Raw genomic sequence first — 17,671 nt, 5'->3', positions numbered from 1 at the left:
CATGCATGACCACTACAGAACCCTTCCTTCTGACACTTCTCAGGCAAAAAATAAGTAGCATTCAATGTCACTCTAGCTGGCTTTCAGAAAGATTTATGGTTTTTTGTTATAGAGCTGGGTATTATAAATAATGACTTTACTTTAAGTAAGAAATTATTGGACAGATGCTGCCTTCATGTCAACTTTGATTGAGTAAATGCCAATGAAACGTAGTTCTTCATAACAGATTCATCTTCTGACATAGAGGATATTGTTGTATCCTTGACAACAAAGCTTAAAAGAACAGCAAAACAAATGTACTCATTATGTTGGCTGAAAGTGGACCAAACCCGGATTGATCACTTGCTCATTGCACGGTTCAGCAGCTGTCAGCATCCTCTGCTCACCTTTCCTTTCAGCCTTCTCATTTTTCTATTTCAAAAATAACAAGAAAGGCAATGAGATGGCTGAGATCTGGAGACAAAACACATGCTAAGAATGTAAGAAGAGAACATGATATAGGCATTAACCCAGTGATCTTGCCTGTAAAAGTCATCTTCTGAAGCAGAGAACACAGTGTTTGCTTTTGCAGGTATAGCTGTTGGAGATGGCTCTCCATGTAACACGTACCCTATGTCCGTATGGCTGGACAGGGTGGCTGAGATCTTGTGTCACAGGCCTTGGTGACAGCTGTTAGTGGAGAAAATGGCCTGTGGTACAGTGGGTGATTTATGTAAAACAATGTATCTACAGAAATGTACAAAATACTCACTTTTTAAGACAATTTTTAATTTTTAAGACAGAAATTGCTTTTGTAATAATTAGGTACCTGGGAATTAAACTTTTGAAATAGTCCCCAACTATTTCAGGATGCTGTATGAACGCACAGTATGTTTCTAGGAAGCCACTCAAAAGCAAACAGACTAAACAGGACTGCAAGGATCAAGTGAGTTGAAGATTCTGAAAATACAGAGGATTTGGGGTTAAAGAAGGGATGAGTGGGGGCCACACCTGATGGGAGTGCATGGATGGAGAGGCCTGAGGATCTCCACACTTTGGTAATGGCGTAGCTCACACTGGAGATTGGCTTCTGCTGACTGGTCTCTGCGTCGGTAAGGTGAGGAGTGTCATCTTCTGTCCTCAAATAGAGGAGTCTGACTCTTACACAGGTGTTTTGATAAGTACAGTGTGGGGTCTTACAAGCCAAATCAGGGCTCGGTGGGTTGGTTTATTCTGTTTTGCTCTTCTGGATAGTTGCTTTTCAGCTTCTCCAGATGCAAAAAGTTACGTTTTACTTAGGAAAGGAGGAGATGGGGAGAAGGCAGAAGGAGGGAGAGGAAGAGACAAAAGTTTCCATCCTGAAGATGTAAATTCTAATACAGAAGTGGATTCTCCAGGGAGAATGTCACCGGTATTGTTGTTTCCTCTCCAATGTACCGTCAGCATCTTGAATCTATCGCCATTTCTGTGGATGATTGTATGTAAAGTCAGGAGGCTGTGACTGCCTCAGACGAGCATAATGAAGACAGAGGGACTCCAGTAAAGCCATTGAAAATCAACTTATTTTTCCTAGCTGCCAGATATTGGCTGTGTGAGATTTGCCGCCACTAAATATTTTAGGGGAAAAAGTGATGAGTTCTCAGGAAGGTCAGAATCGTTCTCAACCTGCATAGCTGGTGGATTGTGCTTTAAGTACTATTTGCATTAATAAAAATCTGGTTGTTACATGGCTGGTCATGTCAAGTTGTCCAGGCAGTGTTAATGTGCGTGACTAAACTTTCACCAGTTAAAGTTTAGGGGTCAGTTCTGTGTCAGAAAGAAATTGGATCAAGGGGAAAGACCATTTATTAAACGTGCAGTGTCCACACTTTGGGAATGACTTGGTCTCCACAAGAGTTGTCTGGTTTGTGAGCTACCATGTCACCCTCCAAGCTGATTCTTATTGTACTTCATAGGATTCTTCTCCTTGCTAGTAAAGAGCATAAAAGGAGGTCCTAAATTATTCACTGCATGTGATGCAGATCAAGGATCATCTGTGTTATGCTGCATTGCTGATAGTGGGAGTAAGTTGCGCTCATGGGAAGAGGGGTACTTGCTAAGACTTCTTCTGTGGTCTGATGGAGCTGCACATTCCTTAGGGAGACATGAATGTCTCTTTAGTGCTTTGCTTATTTGTGGAAATTATGATTCAGCTTTAGATCCCCTGGGTGCTCTTTGTGCTATGCCTTGTGGAAAGGACAGAGGTCTTCTAAGCAGAAGACTGTACGTTGTCTTTGAGAAGGTACCAGTCAGAAAGTTTCCTCTGTGAATTGCTACCTGTTACTGCTCATGGTCAAGGAGCTGCAAAGGTGAGGGGCAGCAGCCTGACATAGTGGTGGAGTTCAGGAGGGAACATAAGGAGAGAGGAGAGAGAGGAGGCTGCAGGGACAATCCAGATTTTCAGAAGGGAGGGAACCCTCACAGCAAATGGCATATATTTTATTATCAATTGGCCAAGAAGATTTTGCCCTTCCTCCTGAAGCACTGGGGAAGGATTTGTGGCTGGCCCCCTCTCAAGCACTGTGCAGAGGAGTAGGCAGCTGCTTTGTTCTCTTCGTTTAAGAAAACCATTACCATGGTGTTTTGGTTTGTGCTCAGTTAATGAAAAGCGAGATAAAGGCTAATGAGCCAGTTATAAGCAAGAGTATAAACTCATTCCCAAAATTAACTATGGACTTAATCAAGGAGATTTACAGCATCCATTTGAAAAATTATTTACATTTCCTGTGGTGACTTGCTATTAATGTGGCATAAATCAATAATAAATTAATTCCAAACTGTTCCAGAACTGTACAAACTATAAAAAGGCATAGGAGGCAGTTCACAAATAGGTGCTTGGGACAGGCAACAGAAGTGGCAGGTCTTCTGGTGACTGCTGGGGTGTGACTGTGGACACAGGTACGGGGCTGTGTCAGGGGAGCATCCACACACGTGTCCCACCTCCTTCTCCTTCCCCTGTCCTCCTCTCCCTTTCAGTGCACAGCCCCCTTTGTAAAGGCCCAATGCAATCCTTTACAGCTAATGGACAGACTCCCATTAACTCCCAGTAGACCCTAAAGGCACAATCTCGCTCTCAGCATTGATGGACTGAAAGGTCATTCCTGTAACACTAGTAACGTACAAATACCCATTTACTTTGAATCACAGAGACATTTGCCCTTGTTATTCTCAGATATTTGAAATATGTCCTGTGTGCATGGTAGGTGGGTGGGGAGTGAAAGCCGTCATACCTTCCTGACAAGTTTTCTTGTTTCTTCTGATGTTCAGCGACTCCTGTGCACCTACCAACCTCACAACACTGGTGGTGGATCCCATACATACACAGGTCGCGTCTACCATGCAAAGGTCTTCAGACTTCTGGCATTAAACACACCCTGATTCTCCAGGGAAATAACAGTTTTTTACAATGGCCAAGCACAGAGCACAGCACCTGCAGCACCGTGAGGATCAGGGGAGGTGATGGGACATCAGGAGGGGTTTGTGTGTCATTAGGAATAGCCACTGAACCACCAGCTGCGGTATTGTGGCTGTCCAGTTTAGTGAAACCACGTTTTGACAAGAAAAAGCTGAGGCAGTTTTCATAGCCATTCCTCAGCCTGCATGCCCTTCATTCAGCGTGGTACGAAGGTAGACATTGAATTGCTCTGGAGCTAGGAGGTTTGTCTCCGTTTCCAAGGTCTCCCTGATGCCTGCTGTCTCTGACATCCTCTGTCTGGGATTTTATTGCGTGATGTGTCTACAAATGTTTCAACCCTAGTCATCACCGATCTGCTGAGTGCTTCCCATGGGCAAAAAGCTGCCTCCACAGAGGGGTGGTGTCAAGCACAGAGCTTCAAGTACCATGCATGGACAGCAACGGGATGTCTATGGAAAAGGAACAGGAGCTGGGACCGGGAGGTCTGCTGCTGTGTTAGCTGTGCTAGAGAGCATGGTAGTCAGGCAGCTAGCAGCAAGACATCCATGTCCATTCCTTAAAAATTAACTAAAACTTGACAGCCTACAACCTGAGAAACCTTTTAGGAACACAGTTTCTAGTTAGCACAAGCTGAGGTCTTCTGTCTCCAGCAATGCTGAGGGTAAAGTTGGTGAAGTTAAGACTTAGGTTAAAGCTTGCTAGGTAAGGTTTTATCTTGTTTCCAGTCCTGCTTCCTATTTTTTCCTTCTTACTGTTACTTGTTTAACTGCCCTGTTGATGCTTCAGTGTGCATTGGATGAAGGCAGGCAGGGGTGGCAGAGGAGATGTTAAATTATCTGTGGAGGTGGGCAACAGAGCCCTAGAAAGGCCAAAATTCCCATGTGAGGAAATTTGGGGTTTCCAGGAATTTGAACTAGATCTGATAGTAGAAAACGATGCCAAAGTAAGAGCAAAGAAAGGACAGCTTTAACGTTTGTAAATGTTGTTCATTCCTCACTGCGGGACTGCAGCTGAGGGCAGACCTGGGCACTGCAGAGAGCTGGGGCTGAGCTGAGCACACCCGGCTCGTGGCATGGAGATGCCATGGCTGGTGCCGTGTGGATGGGCACTTCTGCTGCCAGAAGATCCTCTGGGGTCAGATCCTTGCCACGCCACGTTTATCTGAGCAACTGTAATGTGAAAAAACATGAAAATATGAAGTTTTTGGAATTGAGATGGCTCATAAAGATTGTAAAATGGCAGAAAAGGTAAATTAATCTATAGATTAGTACCAATTTACTTTATCCTCAGGTATCTCCTCTCTGAGCGTGGTTTGTGCCAAGTTGCAGCTCCTTCGCTGAGGCCAGTGCGTGAAGCAAATATGACGCCCCAGGAACAGCCAGTTGAAAGAACATGTCCTTACACAGGGAGATCAGGTTGGTGTTTTGCTGAGTTGTTGTTATGATTATTTGGAAAATCTGATAATGACTTAGTTTAAAATGCATCAAACGTTCTTGGAGCTTGCTAACTGATTGTTGCGAAAATAATCATTATGGTGCATTATGCTGAAGTGTTTGTTTTATACTAATTGTTCTGACCTTCTTCATCTGTATTTGATGAGATTTCTATGCATAATTAAAAGGCCCTTCAGGAAAAAAAAAGTAGTCAGCAAACTAATCTATAGGACAAGTAAATGCAAATCATTCTTATCACCTTAATTCTTTTAAAATTCAGTCTTTCTTTGTCTGGAAGATTTTTTCCTTCATCGGTGCTTAGTATGAGCTAATTATAAGCCACTTTAGCCTGTTATTGAGATGCGTGCAGACTCTTCTACCCCATTGTGAAGCCGAAGTTTTTCATTTCCCTGTATTTCCAGGCAGCCAGGGGTTTTCTGCAGGAAGCAGAGCAGCGTGGGCGGGCTGTACCCTCTGCCCTGTGTCCTGGTCACCTTGCAGAGAGGCCACCGGGCAGGAGCAGGGTGCCTCTGCCCAGGGCTGCTGCGGCCGGCGGGACACCCGGCTGTTATTGCTGGGACACGCGAATGAGCCGAGAGGACAACGTTTGGTTTAGTCTCTGTTAAAATAGCAGTGCTGCTTAGATTGAGGAGAAAATCAATTTGAAATAGGCTAATATGCCTTCAGGATGGGAGGTGAAGTTTGGCAGGTCCTCTCTTAAGAGTTTTAGGGTTCCTGGTCTCCAGGAAAAGCCACTTGCACGTGGCTCAGGTGTTACGCCTTGGGAAGAAAAAAACCACTCTTTTGCGTGCGGTTTCCTGTGTCTCTGAAGGGCGTTTGCCACTGAGGGTGCTCTGTTTCCTCTCAGCAAAGCTCATCAGGCCACCAGGCAGAGGTGACACGGGATGAGGGTGTCCCTTGCATGTCCAGAGGAGGGAGAGAAAGCAGCTGAGGGAAAGATGGATGAAATTTGGGGAGATCAGAGGGAAATGAGAGGGCGAGAGGAAATCTTTCTAGGAGGAAGATGTGGAGGCTCACCAGAGCAAGGGAGTAGGCTTGAGGCTCTTTATATCACAAAATCCTCTTGGAAACTGCTTTGCCTTCATCTTCATCCCACTGAATTTCTGGAGGTTGTTCCACCAGCTTATTGGTAGTTTGACTGGATCCTGATTATTATTTTTTTTAACTTCAGTTCAAAGAATATAGGTATTTGAAGTGGTGATTTCACCACCACTAATGTGGATATTGTTCCTTGCAGTAAAGAAAGGACTTTGGGGGATTTTTTTCTTTTTTGCCTGTGCCTTACCAACTTTAAACCAGGAGCCAACACAAACACAGTGGAGTAGTCCTAACTCTGGACATTATTGAGAATTTCAGTCTGTACTTTCAATTAAGCAAACTACCACTGTACTGGTAGTTTCTGTACTTTCAATTAAGCAAACTACCACTGAAGTGAACAGTAATTTTGGTAATTTGAAGCCTTAAAACATTGCTATTTGCCAGCATCAAATCTACATGGATAGATGCTTCTGACCTCGAGCAATCTAGGCATTTTGGTTGTGCCATTCTGTCTAGGTGGTTAAAAACCCAACCGATTTCTTGCCCGTGTTAATCAGCGGATAATTGTGCCAGCTGTTTGGCAGCCTCAGCAAAGGGGACTCCTGTAGACAGAAACTACATATTGTTATGGGGGGAAAAAAACAGTTAAAATTGACACGAATATACCGTGTTAGTTCTTTTTTTTCTCTTGTGCTCAGATATTGCAGAATCTTTGGGGTGAGCAGTGTATTATCTCCTCTCTGTAAAGTGCCTGTCTAGTAGACACTGAAGAAGAAAAGGTGCAAGAAATCTATGGTAGACTGTTAATGGGTGGTTAGGGAATAAAATAGCTGGTTCAAGATGGAGATCTAAGTAGGGACTGAATCCTTGCAGGACTGTGAGTTTGCCGAGAAGCTTGTAGAGCTCAGCCCTAAATAGCTGTGCTCATATCTCTGAATAAAAGCGAAGTGCTGAGCCCCTGTATAAATAATAAATGCTGTATGTGGCAGATTTTGTCTCCGTGACTGGAAATGCACATAAGCACACACATTACTAAGTAAGATTAAGATGTTTTCCAAGGTGGTATAAGCGCATATGACATCTACTATGATCAGTAAAGATAATTAAAGGAGACAAAACTTAAAAAGACGGGTACCGAAACTGAGAGCTGAGTGTTCAGAGTCAAGTATCCAAAAAATCTGTGCCCGTGTGCTTACAGAACTAGATTTGCATCTCTTTAGTGTGCTTTCCTACTACAACCTTGACATTTTAATTTGGTCAATAGATGTAAAATTGCATCGATTAATTAATTTTTAAAAGCAAATTTCGAAAAGCAACCGAGATGCTTTTTCAAGAAAGACGCACAGTTAGAAAGGTTAATTGTTGTTTCAAGTCACTTGGTAAAATCAATAGGACTTGGAGCTCTAATGCTTTTTCTGCTGGCTTTTTGTGGAGGAGCAGCTAACGGCTGTAACTCTCCCTGCCGGAGCCCAAGAGTTTTGTGCTTTGTGAAAACAAAGCAGTGGCTGTCTGGGGACTCAGGGCTCGGCCTTTGAGCAGGACAGCTGCTCCACGCTCCTTGTAATTAACAGAAAGTAAAGGAAATGTTATTTTTGCAAAGGACAGAGCAGGCTACTAGGAGTCTGTGATTCTATGCGTGCACGCGTACCACCTGGAAGTTGTTTGAAAAGCCATTGGTGAAGGTTACAGAGGCAGTCCCTAGGAAGCAAGGGGCAGAATGAAGGGGTTCTATCTGTGGCACAGCAGTTAAGGACATGGTCCCTTCCCCCCCCCACTGGGGACCCTTTGGAGGGTACAGAAGCGGCAGTGCTCTCTCAGCATCTGTGCTCTGATTTACTTTATGCTGCTTACACAGTCCACGGCTTCAATGTTCATCTGCCAGGCAGAATTCAAACCTGGCTCTAGATGGGAAATGGGTCACAGTTTCTGGGTGGGTGTCAGGAGGATGGGGCCAGACTCTTTCCAGTGGTGCCCAGCGACAGGACAAGGGGCAATGGGCACAAACTGAAGCAGAGGAAGTTCCAGCTGAAGATGAGGAAGAACTTCTTCCCTCTGAGGGTGACGGAGCCCTGGCCCAGGCTGCCCAGGGAGGTTGTGGAGTCTCCTTCTCTGGAGATATTCCAGCCCCGCCTGGACGCGGTGCTGTGCAGCCTGCTCTGGGTGACCCTGTGTGGCAGGGGGTTGGTCTGGGTGACCCACAGAGGTCCCTTCCAACCCCTACTATTCTGTGATTCTGTGAAGGGCTCGAGCACTTGCTACAGGATTGAAGGGTTTTGTAGATGTGTGTTTTGAATAAACTCTGAGGTGAGAAAACAAACTTTTTTTCTATCCTTTGTACATGAAAAAAAATGGATACTCAAAGAGATCAAAGCATCCCCTAATTTTGGGTGCTGTGTTTGGGATGCCAGGGCTCTGATGTTGTAGAGTTTAGTGCTGATCCTTTCTCTTCCCTTTCTCCAGTCCATGGTTTGGCCTGGCCACCACCGGCATGATCCTGCCTTGTGCTGAGTGCCATCTCCAGCCTGCCTCCTGGGAGCATGAGCGCGATAACAGCTTTGAGACTGACTTAGAAGATTTAAATGATAAAACACAATAGGAGTTTTGTTAAGAATGCAAGTGCGTAGCTTGGAAAAGATGAAGCTATATAAAATTAAGGTCAGTGAGATGGGAAGCAGAGATTTTGAGACAATTCTGGTACTTCCAGCAGGCAGAAGTTCGAAGCACCCTCACTGGGGCTGTGGTTTTGTCACCACCCCTACCATGCAGCCGTCCTTTGAGTGTCCTGATTCCAGAGCTTGTCACCCGAGTAATTCCTCTCTGTGCATCACTTTATGCGTGCATCTAATCTGTTCCTGTCCCCCTGCCCTCCATACTGATCTTATTTAGATGGAATGATACAAAAGCAAAAACTCTTTTTGTCTGAACTAATCCAATGGATTGGAATTATTTAGCATCCTTGCATTCTTGCTCTGTACTGAGTAAATGTAGCACATTTAGTAAACTGTTATATATCTGTACCTCTGCATAAGCACAAGGATGCGCTGATGAAAGCTTGTTAATGCCAGACTGAATTAAAATCATTGCTAATGCCTATTGAAACCTTACATACAAGTTTTAGTTAGATATTGCTGATTAGATCTGGTTCTAGTGTTCCTGGCTTTATCCCCTTTTCCATGGGATTTAGCAGTAATTTGTATTTTAATAGCCAAATACTGTCCTTTTTTATAGCTCTATAAGCCTCCCCTCAGATTTTATCCCTCTCCCTTTGATGGTAAGAAAAATTCCACGGAATTTTCATAATTCAGGCATTACTCTGGATTTTATACTTGCTGTCCAGTAACTAAACTTCTTCCTTCTGGGAAGATGGAGCCTTCAGACTAATAGCAAATGCTACCTGTGTGAGCAAATGGGCTGATGCAGTGACACAGAGAGGTGAATTAAAACTGTTGGTTAACCTGGAGTCAGATGCTTTACATCACAGCAAGCTTGTAGCTCCTGCCTGCCAAAGAATAGCAAAAAGCACAGTCTCATGATCTTAAAGCTCCTACAACTATGGCTGATGTTCACTAAGTGTGCTTTTGGATGCCACTGACTCCTTGTATGGACTCTAAATGGGTTAGGGGTTGGATCTGATCTGAGCATGCATAAAAGACACCTTTTCTGGTGAAGAGAGGGCTGGGTTTGGAACACAGAACAATAGAGTGGTTTGGTTTGGAAGGGACCTTCAAGATCATCTCATTCCAACCCCCCCTGCCATGAGCAGGGACACCTTTTACTAGACGAGGTTGCTCAGAGCCCTGTCCAGCCTGGCCTTGAACACTACCAGGGATCGGGCATCCTCAACTACTCTGGGCAACCTGTGCCAGTGTTGCACCACCCTAACTGTAAAAAATTCCTTCCTTATATCTAATCTAAACCTATGCTCTTTCAGCTAGAAGCCATCACCCCTTGTCCTATCACTCCCTGCCCTTGTCCCAGCCCCTCCCCAGCTCTCTCACAGCCCCTCCAGGCACTGGCAGCTGCTCTAAGGTCTCCCCACAGCCTTCTCTTCCCCAGGCTGAGCAGCCCCAGCTCTCCCAGGCTTTCCTCCCAGCAGAGGGGTTCCAGCCCTCGCATCATTGCTGGGGCCTCCTCTGGCCCCGCTCCCACAGCTCCAGCTCTGTCCTGTGCTGCGGGCTCCAGAGCTGGACGCAGGACTCCCGGGGGGTCTCAGCAGAGCGGGGCAGAGGGGCAGAATCCCCTCCCTGGCCCTGTGCCCACGCTGCTGGGGATGCAGCCCAGGGCATGGCTGGCCTTCAGGGCTGCCAGCGCACACTGACGGGTCATGTTCAGCTTTTTATCCACCAGCACCTTCCAAGTCCTTCTCCTCAGGGCTGCTCTCAATAACTCCAGGAGAGGTGGGTTTATTTTATATTTTCCACTTTTTCTTTCTGCCCAGGCTTATATAGCACCTAGCAGCTTGTGAGGAAGGCAGAGAGAAGTGATACATCCACCAAAGCAGAGAGACACCTGCAGTTTCAAACCCCAAGTCCAACATGGGTGAGGTGAGCAGCTCTTAGACCTGTCCTATATCAGTGTCAGGGAGCAGCATGAGCCAACTGCTCCCTAAAGGATGGGGAGCCAAGTGCAGTGCAGTGGGCAGGGTGAGGAGCTCAGTAGCTGAAGCCCATAATATGGGGAGGTGAGCAGAGTGGTGACAACAGCCCTTATTGCCAGTCTTGTGATCATCAGGCAAAGACAAGGCAACGAGTGAGGTTTAACCAAGAGTTCAAACCATCAGACAAGTTTGTAGTGATGGGGCATGTCCAAGGTCAAGCTTGTAATTCAATCTGCAGGCCAGGGTCTGGAGCACCAGGTCCATGGTTAGGCATGGGCATAGTGGTAACTGGTCAGGGGCCATGAAAGCATAGGAGTGCTCCCAGCGCCCTGACCAGAATGAAAAGCATCATGGATCCAAACATTGCCGTGTGATCTGGACTTCATCCTTTTGTCTTCTTCTCCTTTAAAATAGCAGCAGGGCAGATCCCTCAGTCTTTCCTCATTTCTCTCCTTTGGGTTTGCCGTCTATTTTTGCCCGGACTGCTTCCATCCCTTGGATAATGTGGTGTGCTGTCACTGCCAGAACTGAACTGCTCTGTTTGTGGTTGTGCTTTCCCTGGGTTGCCTTTCTGCTGATTTTCTGCCTCTTGTCTCTCCTGCTAGCTCCCCAGCTTTCCTTCTCACTTTGCTGTCCCCTCTGGTTTGCACATCTCCAGCACACTGTATTCTTTTTTTCTTGTTCTTTTCGCTGCTGCTCTCATGCAGCCTCACTCCGCTGACTTTTAGCACACTCCTGCCTTCCCCTTTTGCCTTTCAAGCATAAGCAGAAAGGTGGAATTTGCTGAAGGCAGTTCAGATGGACTCCTCTGAAGCTAAAGTGGCTCAAATTTGGCACAGTGTCTTACTGCTGCCTCAGACTGCAGTCGGTGCAAATGCAGCCATTAGTAATTCACAGTAATCCAAGGCAGGAGGCTGACTTTGAGAAGTCCCAGGTCAGGGCTGGCCTTGAAAACCCTTGTTCGTCTGGTACCGCTGTGTATAGCAGGGTTAATTATTCACTTCCCTGCGAAACTGAGCTGAGCTGCTGTACCGCATGAGTTTGGCTTTGGGTGGGGGAGAGAACAACGGGGAGTTTCAAAAGGTGCCCTAGGCAATGCCACTGTGGAGTAAACGTAGCTGAAAGTGAAGCAGAAAACAAGATGGGACTTTGCCACTGCATGCGTCTGGTGTCATTTTTTCTCCTGGCATTCCCAGCCTGCCCATCGCGCATGCTTGCTTACAGCTCATCAGAGCAGCACCTGAACACCATCCCTGTCCAAATCCTCTTGCGTATCAATCCAGAACGCACAGCTGCAAGACAGGCGTTTGTTTCCCTCCTCCCTTCTAGCAAGTTTTGATAAGCAACTTGAAATTGGGTTCCTACTGCAATTGTCTGAATTTAAGCGATCCTAATTATGTTCAGAAAAGAAAAGTCACTAATCCGTGGTTTGACCACAGCATTTCATCAGTTTGTATCAATAATTCCCAGTGTTTACACTGTATTTACACTTTTTTTAAAAACTACCTGATGTTGATAAATGAGTATATATGCGTAGACCTGTAAGGTGTCTCATTCCTCTTTAAAGCAAAGGGACATATATATATATCTTCGCCAGTCTGACTGACATGTCTCCAGGTTTAAGAACACGCTGAGTTTTCGTGTTGTCAGCAGTTCTGTTCCTTTGGGAAACAGGTCGAAGTGGGAACTCGTCAGATGCCTCTGAGGCTTCGAAATGTGAAACCTGGTTTTCTAAAGCACGCGTTGCTGAAACAGGAACAAAGCAACAAGTGGGAAATGTAATATTTCACTCCCGGATATATATTTGTTCAGAAAATCGTGATTTCACTAGTGATGTCATTATCAGACAGCGCTGGTCAATGTGGTATCACTGCTGAAACTTTGTTTTAAAAAGCGGCTTTTGCAAATATTGTGCGTGACATCGAATCTGGGAGTTTGTGAAGTAGACACAAGAGGATTTTTGCAAAAAAAGCTTGAAAGAAACATTTTTTTTCCACATCTTCAAAGCAATTCTGTCCTGGTTAATTCATGAACATTTCAGTTAAATTGGTCTGTGAAGTAATAGCAGCCAAAGGATTTTTATTTTCTGTCACTTTTCTGTGTTTGAAGTACAAGTGGTTATGCTACCCTGGGAATAAAGAATCTGTCTTTTTTTTTACTGTGCTGTTAATCATCTTGCAATTATATGTCTAGAGAGAGCAGAGAACAGAATCACTGAATCTGGCTAGATGAAATGGTAGTATTGTGGTCTTTATTTTGGTGAAGAGAATTTCCAGCTTTACATCTGGGCTTGTTCAGTACTGGAAAAAAGCTTTTTTGTAGACTTCAGCAAAGAAATTTTCCAAAAGCACTTGAACATCAGATTTTGATGATGTGTAGTTGGCAGTGTGGTCTATATATCTGCATCAGAGATAAATGGCTTTTTTTGTGTGTCATAGAGTGAATAAGCCATTTCACTTTGCCTACAGCCAGGTGGAGGAAAATTAATGACTTTTGGTCATGAGACTTGGGTAATACTGTCCAGAAGGCAAAGCCCTTTGAAAGCGGTGAAGCAAAGTCTCCAGACGCTGGGTCTGTCCTTTTAATCTTGTGCATAGCCTCCGTGGGGCTGACGGGGAGAGGTGAACAGCTCTAGCCCACTGAAAGACTCCAGGCAGCCCCTCTCCCTGGAGTGAGGGGTCCAGGCAGCTTCGCAGCACAGTCCCCAGACAGCAGCGTTGTGCTCTTGTGTGGGGAGATGTGTCTGAGGAGAACATTTGGCAGCGGATGAAGATTGGAGGGCCATCACTCTTCACATGTCCTTATTCTTCCACAAATCTGGACACTTGTAAATGAAGAAGTAATGGAAACTTGTCTTCAGTAACCTCAGTTTCTGATGGAAATCAGCTCTATCAGTCTGCAGCCCAGCAAGCAGAGCAGCATGAGAACCGAAACCCAGACCACCACAATTAATACCGGGTATTGCCCATCACTTGAGCACAACGCTGCGTGCATTAATGCTGGGTATTGCACGTCACCTGAGCACAACGCTGCGTGCACTGCAGCTGTACCTTGCAGGCAGAGCCATCCCCGCTGCCCCTCCGTTCCTAGATGTGCAGAGGGAGCTGTAGGAAGGGGGCTTTGGTCTTCTGGAGGTGGGTGTAGCTGGGGAAGAGCGTGCCAGGATCCCCACCAGATCGGGGCTGTGAAGCCATGCTCTGCAGGAGCTCTGTCGCTGTGAAGGAGTCTGCATGAGGTCACTGGGGGCGTTTTGGAGGAGTGACTTTCACTGGTTAATAGTAACAGTTAATGCAGTAACAGGCTACTGTAAGGTTGGTTTTAGCTCCCTGACCTGGTGCTACACTGGGATCCCTTTACACCTCCATGAGCATTTAAATGATCCTTAAAGTGAATGAAACTGCATAAACCCATAATTTATACCTCTTTTATGGCTCCTTCATGCCACCAAAGTTGTATAAAGCAACTTTGACATAACTAGCTGCTAGGAAGCCTGACTGAATTGTTGAGACTAAATGGATTGGCACACATCAGCTGAGCCTCAAGAGCTGCTCGTGGGTGCACCTTTCACCATGGAGTAGCTCGACTTGTTTAAACCCACTTTGCTGCAGTATGAGTGAGGTTGAATTAGTCCGGGTGCGGCTGTCTAGATGCACACCCATGTGGACAGCTATTCTGGCTCAGCTGACATATGATGTCGTGTTGAACTCGACCCCATGGCTGAGCTCCAAGAATGAGTAGTGCCGCATCCAAGCTGGCTATCATGGTGAGGTTAATATCTGGGGCCGTTTCCTTCTCTGCACAATTCAATCATCAGCTGTTTATGTTCGTAGCCACATGCACTAAAAAATAGTTTATGGCAGCGCTGTAAGAAGGAAACGTGGAGAAAGGCCATCACAATAAACACCCTTCAACACCCATTACCATGAAGAGCACTAAAGCCTAAGTGACAGCCTAAAAAGAAAGAAGTGTCATCTTTGATTCATGCCGCTGTTGAATTAAGCAATATAATCACTGACAAATCAATCATTACCAGCCATAAACAACCGGTTCGTTAGTCAGCCTTCCTCAGGCAAGGCCGTGGACCATTAACATGTTACACATTGGGCTGTTAACAGCAACAGGAATCAGCTCAACACTCTCAGGAGAATTACCAATAATAAAGACCAATTTCTAACATTATGAGATGTAAAGCAGAATCAGAGTCAATCAGAATAAATCAAGAGTAATTCTTCCAAGCACAAAGAAATCACTACACTGTAAATATCATTTTGGGAAATACAAGAATCTGGTGGAACGTTTTAAACTGCTCAAAGGGTATTTTTAGGGGAATATCCTGAAGTAAGCAGAAGTGTCAGCACTTTAAAATGACCATTCCATTGGAAAGGGCACAGACCTTTCTTGAAGGGCTAAACGACATGTTTTAGTAGGACTGACAACTTAAAGAAACAGGAAAGTTTAGGGCCATTTTTCTTTCACTTGATTTGGTTCCATTATGAGTGATTTTAAATTAAGAAGAACACCTCTACTGTAGTGTTTTTGGAGACTATCCTTTGCTGGATATTCACTTAAATCAGAGTAGCATTTTCTAGGACAAAATAGGTAATTTTTATTAAAGCAAGAGGGGACCTACTTGTGGAAAAGCTGAAGATTTTCAGCGATGACTCTCGTTCTGATTGCTGAGCTTCTAGCCAACAGATAGCTGCACACCCACAAGATGGGCCTTGGACAAGCCAAATGCAATGCCAGGAGTTTACCTTATTCACTGTAAACAGTTCTAATTTCCTGGTGGAAGTGCTTGTGTCTTACTTTTTTCTCATGTTTTGCAGCATCTCAGAATGCCTGTTATGGCTGTCTTTCTGCTATTTTCATTTCTAGCACCTCTTTACTTATTACGCATAGAAAGAGGCAATAAAAATACAACAGGCAAATGACCATCAGAGCAACATGTATGTCCTCACTCTTCCTCCTACATCTGCTGTAATTCTGCCCTATCACATTTCCATCCCTCGTCTTCCCTCATATGTCTACAGGAATCGAGAAATCTATCACACCGCCCGTACTTCTGAAGTACACTTCTTAATTAAAAAAAAAGAATCCATAAATTCCAACAAACCTGAGAAGATTATTGCAGCTAACAGTATGTGCTTCAGCGAGAACCTTTGGCAATTCCAGTCTAAAAGAGAGAAAAAAAGTCATCTAGGACAGTGATAATTAGGTATAATCTGTGCTGGTTGGGTGGAAAACTGCTGCTTTGGATTAATGTTGAAGTCTATCCAGGTCTCCAAGAAAGATCAAGACAGACAATCAGGCTCAAAAGCAAGGAACCCTCAAATCATGGAAAGACTATTTCTGGAGGATGGAGTTTCAATTTGCAGATTAATTCTGGAGCACTCCCAGGCTTTACTTTGCTTTATTTATTTGCATTATTTACCTTTTTATAACATAAGCTTCTCAGGTCATCTCTGCCTTTGCCTGTGTATGTACGAGCCCAGCACAATGCAAATGTGACTTAGGTCTAGCAACACTAACATGTCACAAATTATGCATAAGCTTTTTCATGTACCTTTCCCAGATATGAAATCTGTCTTATCTTTACTCCTTGTTTTTCTACATGCACTTTATGAATACTTTATCTTTCTTGAATCACTTTATTTACTCTAATCAAATGGTTTCTGTATGAGGGAGGCTATGAGCAGAGTGGTCCTGGAAACTAGATGCATTATTTCTGTATTTTGGAATAAAAAGTAGCACGTTTGTCATGCCTTGATGCAAATGCAGAATGCATCACATTAATGATGACTCCAGAGCAGGGCCCTGTACAGAGACTATGTTTTATGCATGAGATCTCTGCTCCTCCAAGGCACATCAAAGGTTCATCACTGACCACTGATAAACACATTCATCCTCATTTGAAAGCTTTGCTGTGAGCTGTGTTCTTTTCTTGTCTTTCCTAATGGTTTCTCAGCAAACACCCCTCTCCTGGGAGGTGCTGCGGTCCAAAGCCAGGCTTCAGCTGAGTCATCAGCTCTCTCAAGGTCTTCTTGCAGTATTTACGGGATTTAAGGTGCATTGCTTTTCAGGACTTCGGAGAATTTTTACATTCCTTACCATATGCTTTTCTTTCAGCCTAGAAACTAGATGACCCACAGAGGTCCCTTCCAACCCCTAACATTCTGTGATTCTGTGATTCTATGAGTTTATTCACTGAGCTCTGGGCCTGGATCATCTCATTGCACTGAGCTGCAAGCACGGCCAGTAGTTTGCTGGGAGCTGGCTTGTAACTAAGCCCCAACATGAAGATGTTCAAAGCCAGCTGGACAGGTCCAGCTTGCAGTATCCTCTGCAAAGCAGGGAGATCCAGCAGCAGTGTTTAGGAAAGGAGAGGGGAAGAGGTTAAAGTAACGGCCCCCCCGTTGTCTCTTTTCATTGATTTGGGTCTTTCTGGAACACGTTAACCTGGCTGCACTCTTGCTCTCTTCTTCCTCAGTTCCCTCTTCTTTCTGGTTTAGGTGTTCACTCTGACATGAAGGAGCATCTCCTTTCTTGCACCATCTTCTGATGGGTCAGTACTTGTGTATTTCCCTGTTTAATAGGTTGATCACCCACATCTCTGGACTGACTGAAGTCTGTTTTTCTGACACACAATGGCAGAAGCAGGGCTGAGATGTTGTGTGAGATAAACCTTATCATGTCCCGTCTATCATAGTGAAACTGGGTCTACACAAAGGTAGGGGTGGGAAAAGCAATCATAATTTGATTATTAAAATTCCAAGGTGAAAGGTGCATCTTTTTTTCCTGAAAAAAAGTGTTGGGGCTTTGTGAGATCATAGAATTAATGGAGACGGTCCTTATTAAATGGGTAGTTGCTTCTCATGGTAAGAAAAGAATTTATGGAAGACCACAGCAGTTCAGCCCAGATCAGCTTAAAATACATTCAGAGGCTAATCTGCTCAGCTGCCTGAGAGCTACGCAGAGAGTACTGAATTAATCAGGTGCTTTGGACTATGCAGCACTGCAAATAGAAAAAACGGAAACCAAATGAAAAGGGAAAAAGGAAAGCATGTCTGCTTGCTGAACTGCCTGTAACTGAAGTGGTACCCAGGGACCCCTTTAACAGAAGTCAGCAAAAGAAGTGACCTTCATTATCGA

This window comes from Opisthocomus hoazin, chromosome 7 (genome assembly GCF_030867145.1).
Source record: "Opisthocomus hoazin isolate bOpiHoa1 chromosome 7, bOpiHoa1.hap1, whole genome shotgun sequence".
NCBI classification, from domain to species: Eukaryota; Metazoa; Chordata; class Aves; order Opisthocomiformes; family Opisthocomidae; genus Opisthocomus; species Opisthocomus hoazin.
Note: the sequence above shows the minus strand (reverse complement) of the source record.